Raw genomic sequence first — 9,905 nt, forward strand, 5'->3', positions numbered from 1 at the left:
TACTCTCTGAGCACATTTAAGAAGAGAGGCTGCGAGCTGAGCTGCTGCTGGTGAATTGTTTTAGCTCCAGGTTCCTTCAGTGATGTTTCCTCAATAAATTTTTATCCATGGAGGAATACACCTCTCTGAAACAAGTCGACCAGCTCATTAAACACCAGATAAAACGACCTCAGGTGAAAAGTCTGTGAGTCTGAGATGCTCCTCAGTGGAAACTGTAAATCTGGGGGCTGCTGGCCGAGCTGCACGTCTGCTGTGTCGTCATAATTTTCCAACAGTCTCCTGATGTTTGAGGAGAACCAGATCACTGTCACATCTTTCTCGTATCTCACTAAATGTGTTTCCTGTGTCACAGCAGTCGCCCACTTCCTTCTCCAGCAGCTCTAACAATTTGCAAGCAGAAGTGGGCGCGGATACAGATTGGCTGCAGTTGCTAATTGAAGCTGTGTCAGAGGTTGTTGTGTATTTTGTGGCCGTCGTCTGCTCCAGGATGTCAGAGCTGGATTCATAAAGCTCTTCTGTTTCCTCTAGCTCGACGTGTCTGCAGCCGACAGGTCAGGCCTCTGAAGGCCATGAGTCCGACTGCTGAAGATGTGCTTCACTCGCCTCCACCAGCTGCATCGGCCACAACCCTCCATCACTCCCTCTGCCTCCCCCTCCCTCACCCACTCACCCCCCCCTCCCTGGAGCTGCTGGAGCTGCCACATGCACTGAGCGTGTGCAGAGCAGCACTTCTGACAGGGTGACTGTGGCAGAGCTGCCCCGAGTCGAGCTCAACACCCTCGGGCGTCAGTTACTTCAGCGCCACATCAGTGCAGGGAGCACCCAATGAGACAGTGAGACAAGATCACGCCTCCCCCTCCTCCCACCGCCTCCCCTCAGCCACCAAGCATGCTTCTCTTTGCGACACAGGAACACCTTATGCATTATTAAAGACACTTTTCCTAAAAGGCTGCTGGCACATTATTCTGCAGCCACAGTGACATGTCGGCTCGAAGCGTCCACTTTCGCTCTGAGGAATGAGCTCGCACAGGTAGAGCTGCAGGGTTTAAAGAGACAGCTGCTCACAGGAGATCACTCATAATAAGCAGCCTGCATTTCACAGTCACATTAAGCTCATAAAATTACCACAGGGAGGGAAAATCTAATAAGATCAATAACCAATGAGTCCTGCAGATTAAAGACTGTAATCCAGTTTTAAACACACATTATTGTCCTGCACTCAGGCTGATTCTGAACCCTGCAATCTGCAGCCATCAGGTTTAATGATAACAATTATAAGATCATCCTTATAGGGATTACTGTTCACTGCAATCCAAAGCAAGGCCAAGGTAAAACCATTTGCATCCTCAGATTTCATATACCATAAATTATGAAACTCTGCACGCAAAGCCGTAGACTGTTGTGTGAAAACAGCAACTCACATGGAAGGAGGATGAAAACATTTTAGCTAATACAGAAACTAAACTAATCCAGCTGTACCACACAGCTCAGCTGTGACGCGTCACGGGTAGCAGTGGGACACTAATGTAATTATGCGTTGTGATAAACAGGCAACGATGAGGTAATAAGCTCCACCAGGGGGCGCCTCTGAAGATGACCTGCAGAAATGATGTGAAGTTTTGAGCATTCAAGGTCGCCAAATGTAAAAATATGAGCAGCACTGCTCCAGAGGTAGGTTCAAGAGTTTTTCTGGAGTTTATAACAGACCTGTAACTCTACCACCCTCATGTCTGATCAGGAGATCACACACAGTCAGGCCACAGCCAAACACATCCAACACACACCAGCCGCTCCAACGCTCCAACACTCAGAGAAACTTTACAAGCAAAAGACAAAACTTACATGTCCTGAACGCACCTCCTGGACGTCCCCCTGCTCTCTAACGCTGCTCAACAAGTTCAGAGCTCAGAGTGAACATGAATGAAGAAAGAAGCTCTTTAAGACGCGCTGCTTAGCGGGAATGTGATGAGTGCGCACGTCAGTCTCTGTGGAATCACTGCGCGCACCATCTCTCTACTGTTTGTTAAAAAAAAGCGATCAGAGGAGGATTTTCCTGCCACTTCAAAACAAATGAGTGATGAGCGTCCAGGGGGCTCGGTCAGCACCGCGCCTCGTGGGGTGTGTGGGGGGGGTCTGCGTGCACGAGCTCTGATGCCAAAGTGTCCATCATCCTCTTTCCAAGTGTCATTCCATCACGGCGTCACCCTGAGGCGCGTGATGTCCGCGGAATTAAAAACCCAGAGCTGCAAAACAAACTTTAACCTGCAGACGCGCGTGCCTCCTCTTCACGATTCCTTCATTTCCAAAGACTCCCGCACGCGGATCTCTGCGCGGATTTCTCCCCTCTCTCTTCTCCTTCCTGCTCTGATGGCTTTCAAACACTCAGCAGGAGCAAGATCCCCCCCAAATTAGACTCGGAAGCTCAGAATCCGCTTCTTCACCTTCCACTGCTGGACGTTTCCTCGCACCTCGCCGCTCCGCACCGAGCGCCCAGCCTGAGATGACGGAACGATAACGCGCTCCGAGGCTCGATTAGATGAGACGCACACTCAGCACACCTATGGTTTCTCTCCCCACCCCTCCAGCCTCCAGTCTCCACCTCGTATCCAACACCCCCACCCTCACAAACACAAACACATCCACACACACTCTGCACTCCTCTTTCGGGACCCGTTGGAGGCTCAGGAGGGAGGATCGCCTCCAGTTGAACCTCTTTCTGCGGAGTTCACCGGAGGCGTTAAATTATCTGATAAATGCGGGATTTAATAGTCTCAGAGGAGCTGGGCATCCGAGTAAAGCAGAGGGAGGACAATCTCCGAGTCCAGCTTAGCTGTACTGAGCAGAAAACCAGCACCAAAACAATAGATATTTAAAGTATAGAATGTATTTATCTTTGTTTCTTTGATAAAAAAAAAAAAAAAAAAAAAAAAATGCCGTCACTGAGCGATTTTGCTACCTTGGTGCTTAAAACTGCGTGTGTCTTTTGAATTAAATGTAACGCTTAAATAATTAGAAGTAACTCATAATGGTGCCTTTATTGCTCCAGGATTGATTTATCTAAACTTTGCAGATAAAGGAGGAATTTTTGAGGCTTTATGTCGCGGAGCTGAACCTCCAAATAAATAATAAATATAAAACAATTCATCCAAATACAAACAGAGTAACGTTAAGGAGACGTCAGAAAAAAAAGATAATGAATAAATAAATAAATAGATAAATAAATAAATAAATAAATAAATAAATAAATAAATGTCTTTCTGATCTCAGATAATCAGTTGATGAATGCGTAAAATTCGGAGAGTTCGTTTTTCGTGTTACTATTTCTTGACATTCTGACTCCCAGATATAAATTCTTGTTTCCCCAGGTTAATCCGGGCTAATTTCATTTTATTCCTTCATAGTTAAACCGCCAACCTGGGCAGTTTGTGCTCTCGTAAGGCTACCTGGCAGGTTGTGGGAGGGGTCACCGTCCTCTTTAATTGATTAACACTCAGAGTGAGGCTGTTAGCAGCAGTCAGGTCATGACACCTGGCGCACAGGCTCGTCTCTGCGCAGCTCAATGTGTCGAAAATTACAGGCCCTGACACTCCCCATGCCTTACCCCACCCCGCGCACACACACACCACTCACACAACACTCATACACCATTACACACAGAGACACACCACTCAGATTTTAGCAGGTTTGCGTGACATGCAATGATGAAATACAGAAAGCATTACCTCACAAAATGTTTCAGTTCTAAAAAAAAATATTTTCAAAACTATCATATCCAGAAGAGAAGAAACTGGAGGATGATGACATTCCCTTTTTTTTTTTTTTTACAGATGATGAATGTTAATCTGTGTTTTCATAATAATTCAGTCCCACAGACTAAGATTAAGTGCAGTGCCCCCACATCTTTGGTTCTGTGCGCTCACAGAGCGTCCATGCATCCTCTCCAGCTCCTCATTTATTGATACAGGTGTGCTGTAAGAACAAAGCAGGCTGGTGTCGGAAACAAAGCGGCTCGACTCGATCTCTATCTCGTTATCGCACCAAACGTGTCTCCTGACGGTGAGTTGAGTTCCACATTTGGAGCAGGTGCGGTACTAAATGATAAAACAGCATCTGTTCTCGTTTTTTTTTTTTTTCTGATCACGACGCACATCTTCGCCCACTCAGTGCGCGTCGGAGTAAAGCTTTAAAAGTTTACGCGCCCGAGCTCTCGCTGGAAAAGATGAATGAATTTAGGGGAAATGATGAGCAGCGGCGCCTCACCTCTCTGTGTGTCTCCAGTGTCTCATTCGTCCGGGGACAGCCCGTCATGTCGCCTGTTGCAGCCAAATAAATCCGCTTTGAAACGGGACATCTTCGCGCGGCGCAGGAACCGGGGACACGCCGTGGAAGCGACCAGTTCGTCTCCACCGCTACCGGGGCTGAGGAGAGATCCCGGCACCAGCGACGTCACGAAGAGAAGGACACAGACAAGGGGCCAAGAGGGGAATCCTCCAAATGTACAGATCTAACTAAAGTAAAGATTTCACATCAGATTCCAGGTGTGTGATCCTGAGAGAGCCACAGGGAGAGAGCGAACAGACGCACTGCTCTCACACACAATGAGCCGCTCAGCCTCTGACAGCTCACTTTCACCTCAACTTTGTTTCCCTGCTGAAGCCTGAGAGCCACAGCTCAGGGCGAAGCCCAACTCAATCGCCTTTAATTGCTGCAATTTGATTATTTCACACATGTTGAGGAGAATTTACCATGTGAAGCTCTTTTTTTTTTCAACACGAGCAGTTCCTCTGCTTTATTTAAATCTGGTCTAATTTGTGGCATGGAGAGAAGTTCCCTGCCTTCAAAATCAGGAGGAAAGGAAAAGCTTTCATGGAAGATTTATACTGAGGAATCCAACAGAGGCTTGCATGGAGGAGGCCAAGAATTTTTTTTCAATGTGCTTGTTTCCAAATAGAAAATCTGACGCTCACTTGTCCCCATTTATGAGCTGTTACATCTGAGCCGCCTGCAGCAAAGCAGCAGCATGAAGAGTTCTGAAAGCCTGAAATGTTTCAAACATGCCAGGATGAGTTGAGTCATATTGATTAATAAACACATCCAAAGCCTGCAGATAAAAAACAGAAGATGGTGGTTGGGCTCTGAGTGTGTGTGTGTGAGAAAGAGACACCATGCTAAGGTGGAGGACGGTGTATGTGTGTGTGTGTTTAGGGAGACGGTTCCTCTCTCTGTCTCCTTTTCTCTGAGCCGGGGGCCAACTTCTCTGACATGAACCTCCTCTTCTTCCTCTCTCAATGACAACAGAGCGCAGAGTGAGCACCGAGCACATTTAATCCCACTTACAGACTCAATACAATGACACAGTATTTTATGCTTCCTCACAATAAGACTCTGAAGCAGCCTGAGCAGCTCTTTATGTCGTCTCTTCAAGGCCTAAAAACATTCTCAGGTTTTGTTCAGTGACTGTGTGAATGCGGACGGTAAAAAGGCTGAGGGGCTCTTCAGCTGCAGCTCAAGTCTCTGAAGACAGCTTCCCTTTGAAAACAGACAGAGGAGGGAAGTTATCACCTGTCTTCATGCAAAACTAACATGAAATCCACCAAACGTGACAATGACTGTGGTATTTATTGGAAATCTTGAGCCTTAAACTGAAATACAATATTGTGGTGTGATGCCAAACTTTGCTGGAGTTTGAGAAATTGATACAAAAGGTAAAGTGTGATCAGATGTAACACACACACACACACACACACACACACACACACACACACACACACACACACACACCAGTTTTATAAGAATAAAACAATAATGTGGTCACAATTTTTTGACTTCTTGTTATTTTCGTGGTGTGTGTGTGTGTGGGGGCAGGTCAGCAAGGAGGATGTCTTTGAGATCACTGCTTCCAGTAATCATGACACCCCCCCCCCCCCCCCCCCCCCCCCCCCCCCCGTAAAATCCACCCTCCATCCTCATGTAGTGACACCCTTCTCCTTCTCATCATGATGCACGACAGTTATTAGAAAATTGACGTGTGAGGCTGTCTCTGCACCTCCCTGTCTGCAGACGCCGGGTACAGAGCTATCGGATTCGTACGACTGTTCAATGAAGCTAATGTTGCTCCATCCGGAGTGTTTGTCATAGGGGAGGAGGCAGACTAGTGTGTGTGTTTGTGTGTGTGCGTGAAAGGGGGTTATAGAGAAATATTGTGTTTGAGCTTGAGCTGAATTCTTTTTAATGAGGTCAAATAAAGCTGTGTCATCAGGCTGAATCTGAGAGTGCATGAAGCTGAGGCCTTGTCCACCCGTAGCCGGGTATCTGGGAAACAGCATATGTTTTTATATGTTAAGGCTTGTCAGCCACATGAAACTGTAGCTTTATGTCACTTAAAGTGATGTTTTCTGTAAACTCTGGCCAAATAGAAGATTTTAGAAAACTCTGGTTTCACATATACGTCAGGGAACCCTTGGTTGTCAGATGTCACAGCTGAATGAATGACAGGTTCATTCTGATTTCACATCTGAAAAACACTGCCAGATATGGGTTTGGCATGTTTCTGGTTGCACTTATCACCAGTTTGCCTGGTTACGTGTGGACAGAAGTATTTTTTAGAAAAAAACAAATGAAAAGGTAAATTTGTTTTTGGAAATACCTGGTTACTTGTGTACAAAGCCAGAGGGTTCCAGAAATCAAAGAATTGAAATCCATGAGAAGAGTTTCAGAAAAATCTGAAGACAAAAGTCTGGAAAAAGAACTTGTAGCTTTATATCATATCCGTATTGATGCTGCTCAGTTTTTCATCCATCAATCTTTATTTGTATGGCGCCAAATCATAACAAACATTATCTCAAGACACTTTAAAAAAAGATTAATAGGTCTAGACCCGTTAACGTCAATAAAGTTTTATTAACAGAAACCCAAACATCAAGACAAGATAAGGAGTCTTATCTCATCTTAATCCACCATGAGTACAGGACTTTGCAGCATTTAGCAAGTTACAATGGCAAGGAAAAACTTCCCCTTAACAGGCAGAAACCTCGGACAGAACCAGACTCATGTTAGACAGACATCTGCCTCGACTGTGTTGGGGTCATGACACACAATGTGCTCTGCGCATGTGTCAAAATATGCATAGTTCAGGAAAATTCAAAAGTAAGTTTTAGAAGTTTCTGTTTCTAAGTTAAATGATGGTAACTTTGGTTGCACAGTTATAACATATTGGTACTACCTGTTCATCCATCTGTCACCTACACTTCAGTCAGTTCTTGTCAGTGGGTTGATTTGTGAATTAAGCATCATAATGAAATGTTATTTATGATCTGCTAGATGTATTATTCAATATTATTTGTGCTGCCCTGCTTTATTATTTTAAAGACAGACTGTTAGTATGGTGTGCAATCATAACTCACTGACATCCAGTGATTCCTGGTTGATGTGACAGCGTTTACACTGTGCAGGAGTTCCAGTATGCTAAGCATGTAGTAGAAGAAGATCATAAATGTTTTGTTTAAAATGGTGAATGTGTTTGTATGTAAGGTAGTATGAGGTAATGAGTGCTCAGATTCTACATAAGGTGGGAACCTTGATGATGGGGTGAGGTGTTCAACCCAGAGGGTAAACAACAGTTTTTAACCAGTGAAACAGTAGTGCTGCTGAAGTCAGTGTGACTGTTTTGTTATGGAACAGTTTACATTGAACACTCTTTGAGCTTCTTGTAAAAAAAAGTAGATTGAGTATCCAACAAGGTTTATTATCCAGGTGTATCACCTCAGTGGCTTAAAACGTTGGCTTGGTCTACACACATCTTCCTCCTTGTTGACAGACCTGCAGACAGTTATAGCCGTGACGTGAACTTCTGTAGTTTGGTTCCATCAGCTTTATAGAGACTCTATCCCAAACAGTGCTCTGTCAGCTTCTGTGATATGGTTGCACCTGAATGCTTAGCTCATGGCTGGTGGCTCTAGCTCAGACTAAACCTGACTTAATTGACTTGTTAATTCTGGACCTTAATTGCAATGCATTGCCATTTTAACGCTGACAGCTCAAGTTCTCTATAAAAGTCTCACCTTGAGGAAGAAACCTTTTCCCCACCAACATGAAACAATGGATTACAGTTTTAGCACCTGACATTACTCAGACTGTTCACACAGAAGTGTTAAAGCAAATACTACCTGTTTCTTTTACAGTGTGGAATTAATGTTTTGGAGTGTAATCATCCACTTGCCAACTTTATAGATAAAATGTCAAATAGTCCAAAGACAGCTGCATTATTGAAAAGAAGTGTCCACACTTTATTCTAGTGAGAACTCTGCAGGTTTGTGTTTTTGGGGGATAAGAAGGATGTCCCAGTTATATTTCTCCTCTCCATTAGTGCTTGATATTCTGCCCACATGATCAGGACAAAGTGAACTGAGACTTCATTCTTAACTTTGATGCAAAGTATCTGGACTTCTGCTGAGAGGTGAGACACTGAATCCTCCTCCAGACATGTCCAGAGTTCACATTGCATTTGGGAAGTTTTAAAAGACGGAATCAGGTCAGTGTGAGCACCTTTATGCACCTGCTCCATTTGGACTTTGTGTCAGAGGTTTATCACTTCTGTCAGCCTCCAATCTGCTGCCTGCAGACCTCTGCTGCTTATCCCGCCCTAAACCCACATCCTGCACCCCCCCTCTCTAAAATATATCATATTAAGTTATAAAACAATACCTGAGAAGAATTACATAGTGGCATAATCCAAAAAGTGCATGATTGAAAAAGGATTAGAGGGGAGGAGGAGGAGAGGGAGGGGCAGAGTTTGGTGGATTTGTAGTGCGAGCCGCCGCCTGCCTCGGGCTGATTGTGAATCGGGTTCATCCCGTTCAGATTTACGTGCTCCTGCCAGTGATTTAGGATTTACTTCCTTAACAGGCAGTGTGCAGATCTGTCCTTGCTGCTCTGTGCATGTGTGTGTGGGCGCCTGTGTGTGTGTTTGCGTCCGTCAAGTCACGACTCGGTGCGTTCAGCTGGATGAATGTGTAAGAGGCAGCGGTCGAGGTCTACAGCTTAGCAGGATGTTTTAATTTAAATATTGTTCAGTTTTATTAAAGCTGAGAGGAACATTCAGTGTCACAGAGTTATTTCGGGGTTCAGCTGTGTTAGCACGGGTCAGCTCCTGTTGCTAATGCTAATGATGATAAATGATGAGGCCTGCAGGCTCCAGAGAAATGATGTCCACCTCTCAGGGGAGGGTGTAAGCACCAAATTAGCTCCAGTCAATAGCATGTTCCCAAAGTGTCCTCAGGATGTGCTGACAGGAGTATTGGTTACTGTAAGAGACGGCTGGAATTGAATCTTATTGGCTTCTTCACGGTGTCATTAGCATATGAGGATGAATGAGCAGCCATGATTAGATCCTGTGAGCCGGGCAGAGGGTGAAAATGAGCTCTGGAGAGAAAGACTCACACACATGCTCACACACAAAAACAGACGCAGCGGAGGAGGATACTTGAAAGCTGTTCTTCAGACATATTGTTGTACAGAAACCTTCACCTTGGTTAAATTAAAAGTATAGTACATCACAAATGTCTCAAAGTGTATGATGTTAGTGTGAAGTATAGTTGATTGTCTGGTTTCATCTGTACCTCAGTTTTTAGTGCAGGGGAAATTCAAAATCAACGTTAAAGGTCCCATATTCTGCTCCTTTTCTGCAGTTTAATATGGATCATTGATGTCTTCATGAAATGGTAGTAATATGTTTTGGTCCAAAAAGCCAATAAATCAAGCACAGCAGCATTGTTTCCAGGCTCTCATAGCCCCTCTGTTCAGAACGCTCTGATTTAGTGGGCGTGGCCTTCATATGTAAATGAGCCACCGCTGATACCGCCCCGCTCTTCAGCGTCACTGAGAGCAGCGCCACAAGCTCAGAGTGC

General features: G+C 44.8%; 1 protein-coding gene across 6 annotated transcripts in view; it reads right to left on the reverse strand.

Moving 5' to 3' along the window:
* ntng1a (netrin g1a) overlaps positions 1-4,683 on the reverse strand; it is a 140,666-nt gene extending 135,983 nt beyond the window's left edge. For 2 of the 6 annotated variants that reach the window (XM_074693078.1, XM_074693079.1), the window contains exon 1: positions 1,843-2,599. The gene's annotated coding sequence lies outside the window, so the exon portion shown is untranslated. Of the gene's footprint in view, positions 1-1,842; positions 2,601-4,260 lie in introns of those variants that run through there. The other 4 variants (XM_074693076.1, XM_074693075.1, XM_074693081.1 and 1 more) reach the window with 4 other exon arrangements.
* Between the last annotated feature and the right edge of the window lie 5,222 nt (positions 4,684-9,905).

Source organism: Halichoeres trimaculatus, unplaced genomic scaffold (assembly GCF_033239565.1).
Source record: "Halichoeres trimaculatus isolate MK-OKI-2021-1 unplaced genomic scaffold, fHalTri1.1 fHalTri1_scaffold_18, whole genome shotgun sequence".
NCBI classification, from domain to species: Eukaryota; Metazoa; Chordata; class Actinopteri; order Labriformes; family Labridae; genus Halichoeres; species Halichoeres trimaculatus.